Here is a 21,557-nt window from a genome sequence, read left to right on the forward strand (position 1 = left end):
ATATTTATGGGCTGTAGACCATCTGTTAAGAGCATCTCTAGCAGAACCCGTATAATGCCTTAACCTGCAAAATAACTGTCAAAATACGGGTCAGCATGAAAAATGTTGCCCGATCAGACCCGTAAACGCGTTGGACCCGTAAAAAATTGTGCGGGGTAATACGTCTCCAACGTATCTATAATTTATGAAGTATTCATGCTATTATATTGTCTGATTTGGATGTTTATGGGCTTTATTAAACACTTCTATATTATTTTTGGGACTAACCTATTAACCCAGAGTCCAGTGTCAGTTTCTATTTTTTCTCTTGTTTCAGTGTTTCGCAGAAAAGGAATATCAAACGGAGCCCAATTGAGCTGAAATTTGACGGAGATCATTTTTGGACCAGAAGAAGCCGACGGAGTACCGGAAGTAGGCCAGAAGAGCCCCGAGGCCACCACGAGGGTGGGGGGCGCGCCCTACCCACTGGGCGCGCCCCCCTGCCTCGTGGCCGCCTCGGGGACCCCCTGACTTGTTCCCGACTCCGACACCTCTTATATAACCCCAAACTTCCAGAAAGAAACCTAGATCGGAAGTTCCGCCGCCGCAAGCCTCTGCACCCACAAGAAATCAATCTAGGCCCTCTCCGGCACCCTGCCGGAGGGGGCCATCATCACCGGTGGCCATGGAGGAGTATCCCGGAGAGGCTGTCATCGCCATGAAGGCCAAGGATCAGAGGGAGAACCTTTCCCCATCTAGGGGGGAGGCCATGGAGGAGGAAGCACAAGGGGGAGAACCTCTCCTCCTCTCTCTCGGTGGCACCAGAGTGCCATTGAGAGGGGAATCATCGCCGCGGTGATCGTCTTCATCAACATCACCATCATCATCACCATCCTCATCTCTTTTACGCGGTCCACTCTCCCGCACCCCGCTGTAATCCCTACTTGAACATGGTGCTTTATGCCACATATTATGATCCAATGATGTGTTGCCATCCTATGATGTTTTGAGTAGATATCCTTTGTCCTTGGGTTGATTGATGATCGAGATTGATATGAGTTGTATGTTTTAATTTGGTGCTGTCCTATTGTGCCCTCCGTGTCGCGCAAGCATGAGGGATTCCCGTTGTAGGGTGTTGCAATACGTTCATGATTCGCTTATAGTGGGTTGGTGAGTGACTGAAGCACAAACCCGAGTAAGGGGGTTGTTGCGTATGGGAATAAAGAGGACTTGATGCTTTAATGCTATGGTTGGTTTTACCTTAATGATCTTTAGTAGTTGCGGATGCTTGCTAGAGTTCCAATCATAAGTGCATATGATCCAAGTAGAGAAAATATGTTAGCTTATGCCTCTCCCTCATATGAAACTGCAATAGTGAATACCGGTCTTGTTAACGATTGCCTAGGACAATTCCGCACACCGATCCACCATTATTCCACACTCGCTATTTATAATATTTAGTAATATATTCTAACTTCATGATAACAACACCTACTTTTATATTTTAGCTCTCCGATATCATACAAAGTTATCCACTTCATACCCACAACATAGTTTTATTTCTCATTGCCAGTTGAAAGCAAACATTCGGTGTACGTAGAGTCGTATCAGTGGCAGATATGGCTTGAGAGAATATTGATCTTACCTTTAGCTCCTTGTGGGTTTGACACTCCATACTTATCACTTCCACCTTTGGAAATTGCTACGATGATTCCTTGCACTTGGGGATTATCACGGGGCGCGGCAAAAGTCCCACCCCAACCCGCGAAAACGCGGGTTCTCCTCCTCGCCCCGTCGGTGCCCTGTATATAGCGGTAGCGGTTGGTGGGGGGGGGGGAGATTTCAGCCCGCGCTTTTCCCCACACCGCCACCTACGATTCCGGATACACAAGCCGTTGAGATCATGCCGACGGGCCGCCACCTGCCCGAGATCTGCCCGCCGGATAGTTGCAGATCGGCGGCTGTTTGTCGCGACCACCGGATTTGGCGTTTCCGGCCACCGGTGGCTGGGCCAAGCCATGGATTGGTCGGGGAGCACCCTGCATAGCCCCGGCAAAGCGCCAGCGCCTCATGCAGGTACTGGTTCGTCCTCTAGCCGCCGTCATTGGTTTGCCGACAAGTACTCAGCCAACCGTCGCTGGGGCTGGGTGCTCGCCGGCCCGTCGATGCCGCTCATACATTGCGAGGACTGCACGCAGACAGTGCTGCTGCTAACATCTAGCACGCCGAAACACCCGGGATGGGTCTTCTTCAGATGCAAAATTGACGGGGTATATTCTTGTTTTCATTCGGCTTTGTCAACCTATTCGGTTCAATTTCGATAGCTTATTGAGATGGTCATGTTTGTAGGAAAATGGATGCTCATTTTGGTTTTGGGAAGAAGAATACATTGATTTATTGATAGAAAAAAACTTAATAGATATTTTGTGCACTCGTTGGTAGAATTGAGGCTAATGATGCGGCTGTATGTGCAACTAGATGATACCCCGCGCGTTGCTGCGGAAATTGTGGCCGAAAAAACTGGATATAGTAGACAAAGGAAATGTAAATAAGTTGAAACACTTGTTAAGCATGTTGTCTCTCATGCTAAAAGATGGATCACACATAAATGGTTGCTCTGAATTCATTAGTTTACTAACAAAAACATAAATGGTTGCTTGAATCCTTCACTTTGCTAACCAACTAAATTGCAGACTCATGCATTATACTTCACCCATTCTGGAAGAGCAACTCAAATTTTTGGTCAGAACATACTTTGAAACCAACATGTTACAATCAATTCTCTTGATGCTGAGTTGAGGAACTAACATCATAATCCCAGGCAACACCACCCGAGAATCACATGTCAACCAAACTACTCAAATCAGCAAAAGGAATGACAACATAGCAAAAACATAACTAAAGGAAGAATCTTATTATCATATCAGTATGAGCACATGGCTTAGAAATTGCATCATTTGTGTGTATGCATTTCAAAATCTCTCGTAAGCGATAAACCAAAACATTGATCTAAACATGGTACCTCTTCTAACATACCAAGACGACTAAAATGTATCTCCGCGCTCTGGAACCACTTCGGACTTTTCCAAGTTTCAAATATGGGAGAAAGGTTGTAATGTATGGTGTCATCCAGCTTCTGCAAATATAAATCACTTTGTTTGCTAAAGAAGGACAGAGAAGAAAATAGATCACTAAAAATACTGGTGTACAACTAAGCAGAGTTCAGAAAAGTAATGAGAGACTTCTAACATATCAATGTAGAACCATATATCATGTGGTACAGTCCCATAATAGCGGCATAACTTATGCCCCTGGAAGTAGGTAATTTAATGTTTATATTGGTATAGTGTGCCTAATAATAATAAATTATTTTAAGGCAACTTTTTTTTCCTATATTTAGTTGCATGATATGATACCAAGATGAATTATATGCCAAAACAATTAGGTTCAGTAACTTGATCATAATGTATGAACCGAGAAAAACATGCCCCAATTGATTAAATAGCCAAAGGAAGGATACTTAATTAAATAGTCTCCAAGTTGATCGCCTTGAGCATGGAAACAGTGACAACCATCTCTAGCTAACGCATCCGCGATATGTGGTAAATGTCACCATCGAGCAGTATTAGCCATGGCCTGAATTGAGATAATGTTCGATTAAATTGTTGAGAAATACAAAAAGAGATGCAAAGACATGGAAAATAAGTTTTATCACCATAACATGTCTAGCGGGTTAGAATTGCCCGTCATTAAGAAATTTAACAAAAAAAGCAAACTGCAAACAACTGATATTTTGATTATCTAGAGATACATCCAGCATACATCAGTAGTCACAAATAGATGATGTGATGAACGGCAATAAGATTATGAAAGCCAGTCCATCAAAGGAGATTTGTGCAAGCTAATTTCTTCACAGGTTGGCAGATTATACGTTGAACGATAAAAGGAGATCTGTGGAAGCCATACCATCAAAGGAGATTTGTATCACCATAACGTGGCTAGCAGGTTAGAGTTGTCCATCATTAAGAAGAATGTAACAACAAAAGTAACCTGCAAAAACGATTTTGATTATCTAGAGATACACCCAGAATACATCAGTAATCACAAATAGAAGATGTGTTGAACACGAAGAAGATTATTGAAGCCATACCATCAAAGGAGATTGGTGCGAGATAATTTCTTCACATGTCTTCAGAAAAATCAGTGCAATCCTGCTAACAAAATTGAGGATCTGGAGTTACCTTAAGTAACACTATATTGATACAATATGCTAGAGAAAATTTAAATAGTCAATAGCCAATTTGCATCGGGAGCTCGAGATTGTGCGCCATGGAGAAGATGGTCAACATGCAGTATTTGACGGGGTGGCCCTTCACAAGTTAGAACCTGAATAGGATGGCTAGCGCCATCTTCATCTGCAGGTACACCATGTATTTGCTCATGTAGATCGCAGCCCTTCCTTGAACAGTGATGTTTTGCCGAGCGCCGTCGCCGCCGATCCATCGATCTAACCAGAAGCTAGCGACAGCGGGGTTGTACTCCGTCTTCCCTGTGTGGACTGGGCTGGTACGACACCATACCACGAGCACGCACCTTGGTGTCGTCCGGGAGCACCTTTCCCCTCGACGGTGCCGATGTCCTCACACATGATCCGTTCCCTTTATCTTAGTGAAGATGAAGATCATCTGTCGCAGAAGATAATAAAGAGAATAATGGGAAATCAATTGTGGGGAAGTTAATTGGAGAGATGATAGGACGGTAGAAATGTTGGAAAACCTATCGATGCTAGAATTATTGGGAGGCGAGGAGCCAAGGAAGGAGGACCCAACAGGAAAGGGTGTGGAGCACTGGAGAGGCCAACCCTTGCGATGTAGATCTGAGCCACTGAGAATTTGTGAGGGTCGGCCCGTGAGGGAAGAAGACGCATGCATGGGGCCGAGGAAGGAAAGGAGGAAGGGCGAGGGATGGGCGGCGCTCCAGCGGTGAGAGGCTAAGTGGGATCCGATCTTGCGGGAGGGCCGGCGGCCGTGCGGGACGCGAGATGAGCGGCTGCAGGTGAAGAAGGAAAAAAGCAGGTTTTTTTCCAGTGGAATAAGATTGATTGGCTGCTTTTGGAAACTGAAAAATGACATGGCATATCGGTGACGTGGACAGTGTGCATGTTGAAAGAATAGGGAGTAGTGGGGAGCAACTTCTTAAGAATGATAGATTAGAGAAGAAACTAGAAGGGAAGCAGCATCTACTTTAGAATCAAAGAAGAAGAATAACGAATGCAAGATCAAGAATCTGCAGATTAACAATAAATGCATAGTGAAGATGTTAGTCCAATTAGTGGGAGCAGTTATGGAAGTTGAATATCTTCTAAAATGCCTAATTGCGGTTCTTTTTTTTATCTTACTATTCTAGCAAACATTTGGTAAAATTGCTAAGAGGCACACTCGCGCAAGGAAAACCGTGTCTCTCACGAAAGCAAAAAAGACACCATTTTTCGCGCCAATTTTTTTTCTGAATTTTTTTGGCTGAAAATCTAAGAAATACCGGCGAAAAACGAAAAAAAAGAAAAAATCATCTAAAAAACCGAAAATGCATGCGGAAAAAAAGAAATAAAATCCGAAGGGAGTGCGCAGAGCGCGACACTGTGGCGGCGGCTGAAGGCGGAAAGCTCCTAAACGAGCACTCGTGAATTAGGTTTTTTTTGGGCAACGCTACGCGTCAGCCAGTAGCTGTTAATACGAATAACAGAAACTCTGTTATAGCCATTTCTGTACATTTACTCTACATAAAGATTCCATTGACCCGTCAAAAGGGGTCCCAACCCCTGGGGATAGGGTAATACATCTAAGAAATTATTCCATCGGATAATCTGAGAAGATCCGCCGCCTCAGCAGCTGTTGGATGGAGTGTCAGAGTAGCCATCTGATCTCTGCAACAAGCTCGATGTTACGCTCATCTTTCTGCAACAACAGTCTTATTGCGATCTTCCTCGGACTATTTTTTTTATTTCTGCAACAGGAGCCTTGTTGCGCTTGGGCTTCTGCAACAAGGACCTTGTTGGAAAAAAAATCTAGACCGATTTTTCTCGCAACATGAGCCTTGTTGCACTCAACCTTCTGCAACAACAACCTTATTGTAGAAGTTTTCTGAACCGTTTTTTTCGTTCGATCTCTGTAACAAGAGCTTTGTTGCAGAGAGCCTTCTGCAATAGGGGTCTTGTTGCGGAATCTTTTCTGCAACAAGAAGGATAGCGCGGCCATGGACGAGGGAGGAGAGCGCTGCTGCCGGGACAACGAGAAGCCGGGAAGACAACGGACGCGGCTCCCTGCGACGGACTCGGACGCCGGTGCTCCCATGGGATGACAGACGTAGCTTGTGTTCTTGCTCAAGAAGGGATGGTGGATGGAATTTGCAAAGGATGAGAGAGAGAGAGAGTTGAGGAGGGGCTGGAGATCGGGGAAGGAGAAAAAAGGTTGAGAAAGAGGAAGTGATTACCTTGGTGCGCCCACAATGCCACGTGTAGCAAAGAGGAAGCGGCCGACGCGGAGTCTGTTTTCGGCGGGCTGAACAATAACATTTCCCATTTTTTAGCTTCCACAAACCGCCCAAAACCAATAGAAGTTTATTTTTGAGGACGGTCCAGATAAAACGCCCCTTTGGCGAGAGCCATCCTCTCGTGGCTGGACAATTGTTTTTTTTTAGAAGGCGGCTGGACTAGTTGGAGCAGATCTAGAGGTCGTTCCGTCGACGAACCCAGCGGCGGCCATTGAGCTTGTTTCTCAGAGGTATATATCCTTCTCCACCGACGGGGGAATTTTTTGTTGCTTGGATTGTCCTAGATCTTATTGAAAATCATTCTTTCTTGGTTGTGTATGGGTTCCTCAACCAACCCAGCAGTTTCGTAGAGCGACTCCGCCACAATAATCCAGATCCGTTTCTAGGTTTTTTGTTGTTGTTATCGTAGTTTCTTCGTCCGATCTATTTGTATATCTATTTGGCAACCATGCCGATCCACTAGTTGTTTTGTGTCATCAGATTGATCAATGTTTGCTGAATTTTGTTCCTTGCTGTTCAGGCTGGCTTGAAATTAAAGAACGATGACGAAAAACAAGCGCCGGCTGATGAGAGGCGACGAAGAGGAACAACGCCCTCGCAAAAGAGCTACTAGGCCAAGTGAGTCCATGCTGTTTCCCTTTTCATGTAATTACATACTCATAATAATAAAACTGAAGATTCGGTCAGCTGTATATATAGTTATATACCACATATGATTTTGTTCCCATTAACTAGCTTTGGATGGTATCTCCTTATTACCAGACGCCTTGAGTGAACTCAGAGAGCAAGCAGTTTCAAGATTGCGTAGGACTGTCGTGTCGCTCGCTTCATTCGATGGTTGGTGATTATACTACTTTCTCATATATTGCCTGTTTTCAAATGACCAGTTGTTCAGTCTGCACGAGTGACTTTCCCTCTGTACGTAGGTGATACCAAGTTACGTGAATGCACAGGCATATGCATCGAAACCTCGTGTTCTGGTTCCGAAGCTACGATCCTGACATCGGCACGGTTGGTTCCACCTACTTGGCCTGCAAGTTTGAAGGTGACTTTTTCTCTACTCCTCTCCTGGATTATCAATTATGCATGCTAAATTGCTAATATATACATGCTGCACCTGTGCCCATTTCAGATTAAAGTGCGCCTTCCTAATGATCGGATTGTCACTGGGTGGATACATGCTTCATGTGTTGATTCTTGCATTGTCATCATCAAGAACGTGTCTGGATTCGATGCCGCGAGTCTTGATGGTGACATGGAGTTTGAGCCTCATACGAAGGTAGCGGCTGTATCTCGCTGTTTCAGTTCAGGATTTTTAACGGTGACAAGCGGAGTGGATCCTGCCCCTTCAAACCCTCTTACCAGTGAGACAATCGTAAGCACATGCCGGGTCCAGAAGGTGAGCTAGCTGCTTTTGTACAGTTCAAATTAAATAACTGTATGATGGTACTGTCAGTGGCTTAATAGTACTCCTATATTCTATCATTGTATCCTTAGTTTCAGGCATTATGAATTGCATTTTTTTCTGTGTACCTTCATTGTCACTTTTGCGCTAGGCTGGGATTGGAGCCCCCCTTGTTGATTTTGATGGCAACTTTGTTGGGATGAACTCCTCTCGTACCAAAATGAAAAGGACTGCCTACCAGCGAAGGAAGCGAATTCTTCGATTCTTGGTGTTTCACAGGCTGGTCAGGTATGTACACTTTCAGTATTGATGAACTGCCCTTCTATCTTTGGCTTACCCATGCGTCTCTTACTACATCTTATTCTACAAATGCCTCCTATTTTTATTTGAGTTTGTGTGCAAGGTGTGTATCATTCTCAATGCTAATCAGCAGCTTCTTTACGAGCTTATCCCAAACACTGTCCCATTAGCTATTTTTGTTCTCATGTGTTTTTTTCCCTTAAATTGTTTAGATCTGCACTGTACTAGATTAAGGTTGTTATTTCAGTGCCAGCACTAATACATATGTCTGCTACACTCGAACTTACATTTAAGAAGAAGACCAATGGGGAAATTGTGTAAGATTTTCTTAAATTTCCATGCTGTGAATTATCAGTAACTATTTAGCTCCCTTGTTCTATGTTTCCCTTGTTTAATATTGCAAAATCTTGCGCATGTGTTCTGCAATATGTGTTGCCTTTGTGGATTTATCACGGTGAGTTTTCTACGTTGCGCTGCAGTGTTGGAGTTAAGGACCAAAGGGTTGATGGTGTTACAAGAGCAAGAATCAACAGTGAGATGAAAGCAATTATGCCAAGTGAGTCCACGTTTGCTTCCCTTCTCCTGACTATTCATAATTGACCGTTCTATTAACTGCATCACACACGATTTTATCTCAATCAACTAGGTTTGGATGCTACCTCCATAGCGAAACTGAGTGAATCCAGAGAAGGCGCCTTGAGTGAGCAAGTACTTTCCAGATTAAGTATGAGTGTTGTGGCGCTGGCCTCATTCCATGATTGGTGATTATATATACTGCTAATAATTCCTCATTTTACCTTATTCTTTATAATTAGCTAGTATTCAGCTTGCACGTATGACTCTCTACCTCTCCAGGTGATACTAAGTTACGCGAATGCACAGGCATGTGCATCAAAAGCTCATGTCCCAATGCTACAAGTTTCCTTACATCGATAAATTTGATTCCACTTACTTGGCATGCAAGCAAGATCACTAAACATTTGACGGTAACTTCTTCTCTACTCCTTTCCTGTAATATATATACTGCACCTGTAATCATTAATTCGGTAGAGCCATTACCTTGTGCTCATTTCAGATTAAATTACGCCTTCCAAATGATCAGATTGTCACTGGGTGGATAGCTGATCCTGAGATATATGTTGATTTTTTCATCATCAACGTCGCTGGTGTTAATGCCCCACATGTAAGTCTTGATCATGAGATGCAGTTTGAGCCTTATAGGAAGGTAGCAGCTGTATGTCGCAATTTCAATTCAGGACTATTAACGGACACAAGCGGAGTAGATCTTGCCTCTCCAAGCGCTCGAACTGATGAGACAATGTTCAGCACATGCCTGATCCACAAGGTGAGCTAGCTGCTTTAGTTTGTACAGTTCAAATAAATAACTATATGATGGCATGAATTGCTTAATCTATATTCTATCATGGTATGAAATGATGCGTATTCTTAGTTTCAGGCATTGTAACTTTCATTTTTCATGCATAACTTCATCCTCACTTTTGTGCTAGGTGTCGGTTGGAGGTCCCCTTGTTGATTTTGATGGCAACTTCATTGGGATGAACTGCTCTTGTACCAAAGAAAGAAAGACCCGCTATGTACGGTGGTCTGCAATTCTTCGATTCTTAGGGGTTCATGGGATGGTCAAATATGCACACTTTAAGTATTGATGAACCACACACTCTGTTTGGCTTACCATGCTTCTCTCTTACTGCATCATGTACATCTCCCTCCCCTATTTGGCTATTTCTGTTGAAGTTTGTGTAGGGTGTATCATTCTGAAAACCAAACAGAAGCTTCCGTGGTTTACGAATTTGTCCCAAAAACTGTCCCATTGCACTCTACTAGATCAAAGCTTGTCATTTCAATCCTGGCGCTAAAACATGTTTCTGCTACACTCTAAACTTACATTTAAGAAGACCCATGGAGAAATTGTTTTGGATTATCTCAAATTTCTCTGCTGTGAAATATTTGCAACTATTTTGCTCCCTTGTCTAGCTCATTTTGTGTATGGTTTGCGATATCTTGTCCTTTTGGATTTATCACAGTGAGTTTTCTACATTGTGCTGCAGTGTTAAGGAAGTGGTTGATGATGCTACAAGAGCATTCCTCAAAAGTCTGGCGGGAGAACCATGTTACAACATTCAAGGAGGTGAGCAAAATTATTTCACAGGATATTGGGTGTAAGGACAGCATGGGGCAGCCTGTAAGTGCAGAGGAGACCACCACACACGCGATCACGGCGACCAAGGCGCGAGGAAGGCGCGAGAAGTTTGAATAGGTGTTGGGCCGTTGAGTAGGTGTTGGGTGTGGGCCGTTGGGCCGGAGTTGGGTTGTAACTCGCGGTATATAAGCGAGAGCGTGGAACGCTGTGAGGTATGAAATTTGAAATTGAGCTCCTTTTGTCCTCTCCTTCTGGCTTATCCCCTCCACACGCTATCTCTCTTGCTCGCTCCCCTTATCTCTGATTCCCCTCCGTCTCTTACCTCCGTCTATTACCTCTGCTCCGGCTAGCTGCCGACCAACCCCTGAACCCCGTAGGGTGTGACAGCTGGTATCAGAGCCGTCGCTCCTCTCCGCCGTGTTTCGCCGGATTTTTTTTTTCCGATTCATACCCAGCAAATCCGAGGTGACGGTAGCGGATCACCCTAGGGTTCGATCCGCGTAATCCCTGACCTGAGGTGGGTTGATTCAGAGAAATTGGCGACCACGACGACATTCAAACCAAGTCCGCAGTCGCGCTTCATCGTCGACGAGATGGAGGCGTTCCAGGAAAGGATGCTGAAGGAGTTTGCGGAGATCCGCGCCGCGCAGAGCAAGCTGCTCGCAGTCGACGGCCTCAGCGCACAGCTCGAAGCCCTCGACGCCAAGCTGACCGAGCAAGGCGCGCGGCTCGATCAGGTGCAGGTCAAGGTGGATTTGTCCTGCAGCACGCTCGGTCAGGTGCAGCAGAGTCAGGCGCATGCGGTATAGCTGCACAAACAGCAGGGTGCACCTGAGATGGCGTCGCCGACGGCGTCCGAGGTATCTGATGGCATTCTTGGAGCGGGACCTCGATCGGTGGGGCGTCCTCCGCCACCCCCTATTCAGGTACCTGAAGTTCAACACGGTCCGCACATTCCTCATATGCCTGAAATAGATGAGAACCTGGGCAAATGACAGTGGATGCCGAAGATGGATTTTCCTAGGTTTGATGGCACAGAGGTGCGCATCTGGTTGGACAAGTGCGAAGCATTTTTCAGGCTGTATCACATTCCTGACAGTTTCAAAGTCACATCGGCATCTCTGTATCTGTCAGATAACGCTGCCCGTTGGTACCAGGCGTTCAAACAGTCGGGGGAATTTCATACATGGGAGCAATTTCGTCAGGCAATTCTGCTGGAGTTTGATGTTGATGTGTACAGGCAGAAGATGAAGGAACTGATGTTGCTGAAACAGGTGGATACTGTTGAAGAGTATAAGCAACAGTTTCTGCAATTGGTATACACAGTGAAGCTGTATGAACCCACCGTCAGTGATACGTTTCTGGTCACGAGATTTGTGTTGGGTCTCAAGGAGGAGCTTTGATCTGTTGTGGAGTTTCAGATACCAGGCACTGTACAATTGGCAGCTCTCTATGCATCAGTTCAAGAAGGATTGCTTCTTCAGCAGAAAACCCACAAACCCAGTGCTCCAAAAACTTTATACACCAAGTCTGACAGTCGTTCTGTTCTAGCAGCTGGAGAATTGTGGAAGGCAAAGCAACTGAAGGAATATCGCAGAGCAAATGGACTATGCTACAAGTGTGGAGAGAAATTTGTGCCAGGGCATGTGTGTAACCAGAATGCAGCAGGGGGTGCTCAGTTGAAAGCAGCTGAAGTCCTAACTACACAAGAAATTATTTCAGATACAGTGTTGGATGCATTAGTAGCAGGAGCACAAGCAGAATGTGCCACTATTTCAGTCAATGCTCTGTCTGGGCACAAAATCCTAAAACCATCCAATTGAGAGCTCTAGTGCAGAACAAGGTGGTGTTGATATTAGTGGACTCTGGTAGCACACATACTTTTGTGGACAAGGCTTTTCTGGAAAAAATCTCAGTTACTGCTGAACCTCTGTTGACTCCTTTACAAGTGAAAGTGGCAAATGGCAGTGTGATCTCTTGCACTGAGAAAGTATCTCAACTGACCTGGTGGATGCAAGGGCACAGTTTCAGTAATTCTATGCAGGTTCTTCCCCTGGGAGGCCATGACATTATTTTGGGAATGGATTGGCTGGAGCAATGGGGTGTAATGCAGTGTCACTGGGCTGACAAATGGATACAATTTCAGTATCAGGGCAAGGAAGTCAGATTACAAGGTGTGCTGCCTGTTAAACAAGAAAATATTAAAGAGATATCTGCTGATCAGTTACTGAAGTGGGAGAAAGGGAATGAAGTGTGGGCTACTGATCTGTTAAATCGCATAGTAATGGCTCCTGTTATAGAAATTCCTCAAGAAGTGAAACAAGTATTGGACAGAAACAAGCAGGTGTTTCAGGAACCTACAACCCTTCCCCCACATAGGGCTTTTGATCATAAAATAAATCTAGTACCAGATGCTGCTCCTATAAACTGTAGACCATACCGATACTCTCCTTTACAAAAAGATGAGATTGAGAAACAGGTAAGGAGATGTTGGGTACTGGTGTGATTACACCCAGCATCAGTCCTTTTGCTGCACCAGTGTTGTTGGTCAAAAAGAAAGATGGGACATGGAGGTTCTTTGTGGATTACAGAAAACTGAATGCAATTACTGTGAAAAACAAGTTTCCAATGCCAGTAATAGATGAGATTTTGGATGAGTTAGGAGGAGCAAAGTGGTTCTCTAAATTGGATCTCAGAGCTGGATATCACCAGATAAGGATGAAAGAAGAAGATGAGTATAAAACAGCATTCAAAACTCATCATGGGCAGTTCCAATTCAGAGTTATGCCAGTTGGATTAGCCACTGCTCCAGGAACTTTTCAGTGTGTTATGAACTTTGCTTTTGCAGGGGCCAACAGAAAAAATGTACTGGTCTTTATGGATGACATACTGGTGTTCAGTGGAACTTTGGAGGAGCACATTGAACATCTGCAGTCGGTATTTGATATACTGAAGGAAAATCAGCTGTTTGTGAAGGAGAGTAAATGTGCTTTTGCTCAACAGTTCCTGGAATATTTGGGACAGATCATTTCTGACAAAGGTGTGTCTACTAATCCTGCTAAGACTGAAGCCATGCTACAGTGGCCAGTACCAACATTTGTCACTGAATTGAGGGGTTTCCTAGGCCTTACTGAATATTACAGAAAATTTGTGAGGAACTATGGCTTGCTGGCAAAACCGTTGACTGCCCTCCTAAAGAAGCAAGCATTTGTGTGGTCTGAGGCAGCATAGCAAGCTTTTGAATTGCTAAAGCAGGCCATGGTCAGTACACCTGTGTTAGCTTTGCCAAATTTTGACAAGACTTTCACTGTGGAAACTGATGCATGTAACACTGGGGTGGGAGCTGTACTGTCTCAAGAAGGGCACCCTATGGCATACTATAGCAAGGCACTAGGCATACAAAATCAGAAGAAATCAATATATGAGAAGGAGTTTCTGGCAATGATGTTGGCCATTGATAGATGGAGATCTTACTTAAGCAGAGCACCATTTGTGATCAAAACAGACCATCAAAGTCTATGTCACTTGGGAGATCAAAACCTCACATCTGATTTGCAAAGAACGGCAATGACAAAAATTGTAGGACTGCAATTCTCCATACAGTACAAAAAGGGGGTGGAAAACACTGCTGCAGATGCTTTGTCCAGAGTAGCTCATTTGTTTGTTGTGCAAAGTGTGTCCACCAGCAAACCTGTGTGGGTACAGGAAGTTCTCAACTCATATTCTGTGGACCCAGAGGCCCTTGCAATGTTACAAAAGTTACCTGTAGATTCTACAACCTGTCCTGGTTTTCAACTACAGGAAGAACTTCTGAAACAGGATAGCAAGATTTGGATTGGAGCAAATGAGGGACTAAAAACAAAACTGATTCAGGCATTTCACTCCACTCCAGTGGGAGGCCACTCAGGCATTCTACCAACATATCACAGAGTTAAACAGCTGTTTAGTTGGAGAGGGATGAGAACAGATGTGGAAAATTTCGTCAATCAATGTGGTGTATGTCAGCAAGCAAAACATGAGTTGTGCAAATCACCAGGACTGTTACAACCACTACCCATTCCTGACAGTCCTTGGCAAGCCATCAGTATGGATTTCATCGAGGGATTGCCCAAGTCAGAGGGATATTCAGCAATTCTGGTAGTAGTGGATCGTTTCACAAAGGTCAGCCACTTCCTACCATTGAAACATCCTTTCACAGCAGCCTCTGTTGCAAAGATATTTCTCAAAAACATTGTGAAACTGCATGGACTACCCCTGGCAATTGTTTCAGACAGAGATAAGATTTTCACTAGCTCCTTTTGGAAAGAATTGTTCAGGATATGGGGCACTGAATTGCAAATGAGCACACCTTACCATCCCCAGACTGATGGGCAAACAGAACGGGTCAATCAGTGTTTGGAAATGTACCTGAGGTGTGCTGTACACGAATTTCCAACCAAATGGGTATCCTGGCTGCCCCAAGCTGAATTTTGGTATAACTCCACCTATCATTCATCACTGGGATGTACTCCATACAAAGCTCTTTATGGTTATACACCCAATATGGGCCAGCTTCTGGGACACACACCTTCGAGTCACCCTGATGTCAGTGAATGGTTGTCCACACACAATCAACATACAGCAGCTCTGAAAGATCACTTAGCACGGGCCCAGTGCAAGTATAAACACTTTGCTGACAGAAAACGATCTGACAGAGTGTTTACACAAGGAGAAATGGTGTATTTGAGACTACAACCTTATGCTCAGTCCACAGTGGTAAATCGTCCTTGCAGGAAATTAGCTCTGAAGTATTTTGGACCTTACAAGATATTAGACAAGGTGGGCAATGCTGCATACAGGCTGGAGCTGCCCAGAGGAAGCCAGGTACATCCGGTTTTCCATGTATCTCAGCTCAAGAGTCATGTGCCAGACCACACTCCGGTGTTCACCACTCTGCCAGTTCCGATCGATCTATCTGTCCCTGGGGTTTTACCTGAAGAAATCCTGGATCGGTGTCTGGTCAAGAAAGGGAACGCATCCCACCTTCAAATCTTGGTCAAGTGGTCGAAAATGCCCGCGGCCTCAGCTACTTGGGAAGATTACGAGGTAATCAAAGAGCGTTTTCCGGTAGCACCAGCGTGGGGACACGCTAGATCTTCAGGGGCGGAAACTGTAAGTGCAGAGGAGACCACCACACACGCGATCACGGCGACCAAGGAGCGAGGAAGGCACGAGAAGTTTGAATAGGTGTTGGGCTGTTGAGTAGGTGTTGGGTGTGGGCCGTTGGGCCGGAGTTGGGTTGTAACTCGCGGTATATAAGCGAGAGCGTGGAACGCTGTGAGGTATGAAATTTGAAATTGAGCTCATTCTGTCCTCTCCTTCTGGCTTATCCCCTCCACACGCTATCTCTCTTGCTCGCTCCCCTTATCTCCGATTCCCCTCCATCTCTTACCTCTGCTTCGGCTAGCCGCCGACCAACCCCTGAACCCCGTAGGGTGTGACACAGCCGTGGACCAAAGAGGCGCGGCTGTGCCTTTGACAGACGTCAAGTCTCAAAGTCAGCTTACATTGGTCCTCATAGTGGGTCCTCCTTATGTAGAGGTCTAACAGTCCAAACAAATAACCAATCGAAGGTCACAGCTCTACCTGGCTACATGGCCAAGATGAACGACATCTTCATAATTTTCTGAGATAAACGACCTAGTTGTTCGTACATGGCAAAAACATACTGACAAACTAGTACTAACATGTATGGTCACTTATGTCTTCACCTTCTTGCAACAGGCAACATATATGTTTTTCGATATAAACTAGGTGATTTCCCACTTGCTGCTATGGAACTCAAAAATAAATCTAATCATGCAAGTGGCTCATCAGTGTCAGTCTCTGCAAATCCATGGCCAGAGGAGTTGACTTTTGGAGTTAGCAAAACCAGATAACTTAGTAACATCAAAACTGCGATGAACTCATATATTACATATTTGGCAAACCCTAAAACAAGATGCGGAAATGGTGAATTTATGACCCCCCCAGGTCATGAAGGTACTTTTGGTGGAGGGTAGGTTTCTTGGAGGACGAATGATGATAGATCATCACCATCTACTCCAATATTTTCTAGGATTACAGATTGAAACTACAATATCATACCATGACCCCTTGGCTGCCAATGTACATTGTACCTATTTTGCTGAGTAGTTCCTTATGTTGCACATGCACACTTAAAACTTTATCAAGCATTTTTAACTTGTGTTTCATGCTAGTCAAACGTATCATTAATCGTCTCGAAGATACATTCAACGAGGATATCTTGCATAAACCATTCAAAGTTGTCGCTTCACAAATGAAGCGAAGTGATGGCTCTCTTTTGAAGAAAACTGCTGTCGAACTTGCTTCAGAATCAAGCAAAAGTCTTGCTTCAGAAATGAATAAGAGTGTTGTCTCACTTGCTTCATTCAATGGCGACGACTCTGTTATAAATTTCTTACTTTTTCATGTTTTAGTTGATCAATGATTGATAACTGAAATGACTATCTCTGTAGGATTTGCAAAAAAGTTTGCTTGCATAGGTGTATTTATAAAGTGCAATGATTGCTCTACAACAATTCTGACTTTAGCAAGTTTGGTTAGAGTTCCGGGTGATGCACACAGGATTGATGAGACCTTGAGGGTTGTTACTGCTAATTGTTATTATTATTATTATTTCCTTCTCATTTTGGATACTAGTTAACATAACCTTTTCATTGCAGATTGAAGTTTGCCTTCCAAATAAATTTCGAGTTGTAGGGATATTGAGCTATTATAATTTACATCACAACATTGCTCTTATTGACATCATCGGATACTGGGATCCTCATGCAATACAAATCAGTGAGCATCCAGTTACCTCATCTATGGATGTGATAGCTGTGGGTTGTCTTTTTGCGTATCGCAAACTAATGGCTGTTGAGGGGAAGGTGTTAATTGGCAAACAAAGCAAACTCGACTGTACAGAACTTTGCGTCTCCACCTGTAAAATCACCAAGGTATTTCTTGTGGAGTTCCCCAGTACCTTGAACATGCCAAAATTATTAGCATTGCAATAGTAAGGCTATCACTACATCTATTAAACGACATCTGTGTGTAAACCTTGTATGATGTTACTTTTGTTTTGCTAAGCTGGGATTGGGGGCCCTCTTATACACTACAAGAAATATGTCAACTAGTGACCTTCTGTCAGTGACCCTGGAAGAATTGGTCATAGATCTATGACCATTTGAGACCAATTGGTCAAAAGCTGTTCGGGGGGCTCCAAACCCTAAACCATTGCGACCATTTTGGCCAGAAAGGTCGTAATTTCCTTACACGAAATGGTCATAAAGCAAACAACGCTAGTCCGCTGCCTTATTTCTAGTTGTTAACGACCAATATAGATGGTCATAGCCTTGTAAATTGTGGTGGGTTGCGATGACTAGGCGCCATCTCATCAGTTTTGCCTATGTGTCATGTCCATGTGTCAATTTTTGCCCTAAGTTCTGAAGCAACCTATATTTCTGTTATTCCAAAAATTTCCAAAAAATTCTCATAAATTGTTTGGATCATATATTCATCAAATATGTCAAAAACCTTCCTTGCCTAGTTCAAAAATAATTCAACAATATTCATTTTCCTATTCTGTTCAGAGCAACACTTTGTGAAGGAGGTACCACTTTGGCATGTCCAAATAGTATCCATTTTCTACAGTGCTTTCCTATGCCCAAATAACCATCCTCCACCAAATGCCAGCTCAATCCATTCATTATTTTGAGCCCAGCTTCAACATTCGTATTTATGTCCAGTGTGGTACTTTGCAAAGCAAGTACCACCTAGGCTCCTCCTTTTGAGCTGAAAATTTGTGAAGACGGTCTTCTTAGTAACTGATCATCCTCAGCCAAAACTCACGCCCATTAGCCATGTACATTTCCCGTACCGCTAATCAAACACTTGGCTGCTAATTCATGTTTGAGCATCGATCGGTCTTCTCGTGAGAATCTTATGTTGTAATTTTCTTCCTAGCAACTATCTGGGGAGTGCCCAACCCACTAGACATGCCTAGGCCGCCCAGAACACATGGCAACGCAACGGTCACGCGGTGACCACGCCGGGCATGCGAGTTTACGCGCTCTAGAGTTGGGGCCCTCGGCCACCGCCCAAACCTCGACGTATCACCACCAAACCATGTATTTATGATTAAATAGGTAATTATGTAACTAGAAATGATTTTTGGAAAAAAATAGCAAACTATGAGGCAGCTGCAGTTCAAATTTGACCCGCTTCCAACTGAATTGGCGGAAATTTGTCTTTTTCACGAGAGGTGGATCAAAACTTTTTACACCCAACCATTTTGTCAATTGTGCATTAAATCTGTCCTAGTATTTTAGAAAATTGATTTGGTCCAATTTTGCAACAATTATTTGGGAGGTCCTTCACAAAAAAACCTACTTTTGGGCACTCGAAAAATGGAAAATAGTTTTTTCGTCCAAAGAAAATGAAAACTTCCTTAGGCAACATCGTTTGCCATTCCAATATGCACCCTTGTGCACAATATGAGATCATTTGAACAAACTATGCCATGAATGTGGCCATAAGATTGATCATTTGGCTTGAAAGCCATTGATCTCCACACGTGATAGCTCGTTTCTAAAAACACTTTTTTAAAATAATTGTCGTATTACAAGTTTGTTATTTTTCCTGGGAACTTGGCCACATATAATGACACAATGCTAAAGTTTCCCAATTTTTTTGATTTTTTTGATTTTTTTATGCCCGTTTCAAAATGCGGTCAAAACGGCGGCAATGACCGTTCCTAGCTAGTGGTTGAATCTTGGAATTTTTTTGGTGTTTCTCTGATTAAATATATACTTATGTACCTAGAAATTATTTTTGGAAAAAATAAATAGCAAACTATGAGGCAGCTGTAGTTCAAATTTGACCCGCTTCCAGCTGAATCGGCGGAAATTTGTCTTTTTCATGAGAGGTGGATCAAAACTTTTTACACCCAACCATTTTGTCAATTATGCATTAAATATGTCCTAGTATTTTAGAAAATTGATTTGGTCCAATTTTGCATCAATTATTTAGGAGGTCCTTCACAAAAAAACCTCCTTTTGGGCACTCGAAAAATGGAAAATGGTTTTTTCGTCCAAAGAAAATGAAAACTTCCTTAGGCAACATTGTTTGCCATTCCAATATGCACCCTTGTGCACAATGTGAGATCATTTTAACAAACTATGCCGTGAATGTGGCCATAAGATTGATCATTTGGCTTGAAAGCCATTGATCTCCACACGTGATAGTTCGTTTCTGAGAACACTTTTTTTAAAATAATTGTCGTATTACAAGTTTGTTATTTTTCCTGGGAACTTGGCCACATATAATGATGGGAATTTTGCTGGAATGAATTTCTATGATGAGGAACAACCTCCATTCCTGCCGAGGGATGTTATTCACCGCCTCTTGTTGAAGTTAAATAAAGAACGGTATGTCTTCTTTTTTAAATAAAGGAGTTTCTAGGTTTTAGGGAAGTTATCCTGTCAGTTAGGATCTCTGTGAACATTCATCTCTAGTTTTCACATAGTTCAGTTATTTTCACTTAAACATTCACTAGTAGAAAAAGGGTCAAATGTCAAGCACATTAGTGCCGGTTTGCTTTTGAGCCGGCACTAATGTGTGCATTAGTGCCGATTCCAACGGCTAGCCAGCCGCTTTAATTAGTACCGGTTCGTGGCCGACCTTTAGCACCGGTTCGTGCCACGGACCGGTACTAAAGTGAGTGGTGGAAGGATGTTGTCAGTCCGGGGCCCCTCCAGCACCTTTAGTACCGGTTCATGGCACGAACCGGTGCTAAAGGTCGTCCTACATAAACCCTTCGTCCACCCGCGCTCGCTCTGTTCTTCCCCTTTCCCCTCTCCTCTCTGTTCTTCCCCTCTTCCTCTCGAGCTCATCACACATTTTGCCCAAAATTTGTCAAGATTTGAAGGCCCCCATCCATTCAAATGATTACAAAGGTTAGCAACTTTGTCCTTTCATCTCTCATTGCTAGATTAGCTCTTGCAATGCTTTGTATAGTGATTAATTTAGGAGTTTAGTAATTTGGTAGAAAATATATGTGCCAGTATTTGATTTATATGCAATTTGTGGCCAAAACTAACACTTAGTTTGCATAAGTAGGTGTGGTTTACTTAGTGCCTTCTAAATCTCCGTCGTAACCACAGTCGATCGCCCGCACCGTTCCGTCGCCGGCATCACCTTGTGGTGAGCCTCTTGTTCATGAATGTTCTACATTACCAAATTGATGTTTGTGTGATTTGGATATATAGTTACTCGTATAATTATCTTACCCGTACGTTGTTTGTTATACATAGTGCCATGGTTTTGATATCCGTCCCCGTCGGCCCTCGTCCTTGTTATGATTCGGATGTGGTATATTCTCTTTTAAAACTAGTTGTTGCATTTTGTGTTGATGACAAATTATGCCCATCAAGTTGACATAGATATTTTTGTTGGGGAACGTAGCAATAATTAAAAAATTTCTACGCATCACCAAGAACAATCTATGGAGTCTTCTAGCAACGAGAGGGAAAAGAGTGCATCTACATACCCTTGTAGATCGCGAGCGGAAGCGTTCAAGTGAACGGGGTTGATGGAGTCGTACTCGTCGTGATCCAAATCACCGATGACCGAGCGCCGAACGGACGGCACCTCCGCGTTCAACACACGTACGGTTGGGAAGACGTCTCCTCCTTCATGATCCAGCAAGGGGAGGGAGAGGTTGATGGAGATCCAGCAGCACGACGGCGTGGTGGTGGAAGTAGCGGGATCCCGGCAGGGCTTCGCCAAGCGCAAGCGGGGAGAAAGAGGTGTCACGGGAGGGAGGGAGGCGCCAGGGGCTTGGGGTGCTGCTCCCATGCGCCTCCCCACTATATATAGGGGTGGAGGGGGCTGGTTTCTTTCCCTCCAAGTCCATTGGGGCGTTGGCAAAGGTGGGGGAAGGAAATCCCATCATTTCCCTTCCCCACCGATTGTTATCCCCCTTTTTTAGGGATCTTGATCTTATCCCTTCGGGATATGATCTTATTCCTTCTAAGGTGGGATCTTGGTGCGCCTTGACCAGGGGTGTGGGGCCTTGCCCCCACTACCCACATTCATGTGGGTCCCCCATGCAGGTGG

The 21,557-nt window shown here is 43.9% G+C and overlaps 1 long non-coding RNA gene across 2 annotated transcripts; it reads right to left on the reverse strand.

The window, feature by feature from the left end:
• Nucleotides 1–2,695: 2,695 nt before the first annotated feature.
• Nucleotides 2,696–4,927, reverse strand: LOC123125371 (uncharacterized). Of its 2 annotated transcripts, none has more exons than XR_006461391.1 (6): nt 4,841–4,927; nt 4,366–4,664; nt 4,130–4,190; nt 3,946–4,029; nt 3,500–3,615; nt 2,696–3,131 (listed from the first exon to the last, which is right to left on the reverse strand). It is a non-coding gene; the product is annotated as an uncharacterized lncRNA (long non-coding RNA). The 2 variants fall into 2 exon arrangements; XR_006461390.1 differs by having other exon boundaries at nt 4,756–4,893.
• Nucleotides 4,928–21,557: the final 16,630 nt, after the last annotated feature.

This window comes from Triticum aestivum, chromosome 5D (genome assembly GCF_018294505.1).
Source record: "Triticum aestivum cultivar Chinese Spring chromosome 5D, IWGSC CS RefSeq v2.1, whole genome shotgun sequence".
Classification (NCBI taxonomy): Eukaryota; Viridiplantae; Streptophyta; class Magnoliopsida; order Poales; family Poaceae; genus Triticum; species Triticum aestivum.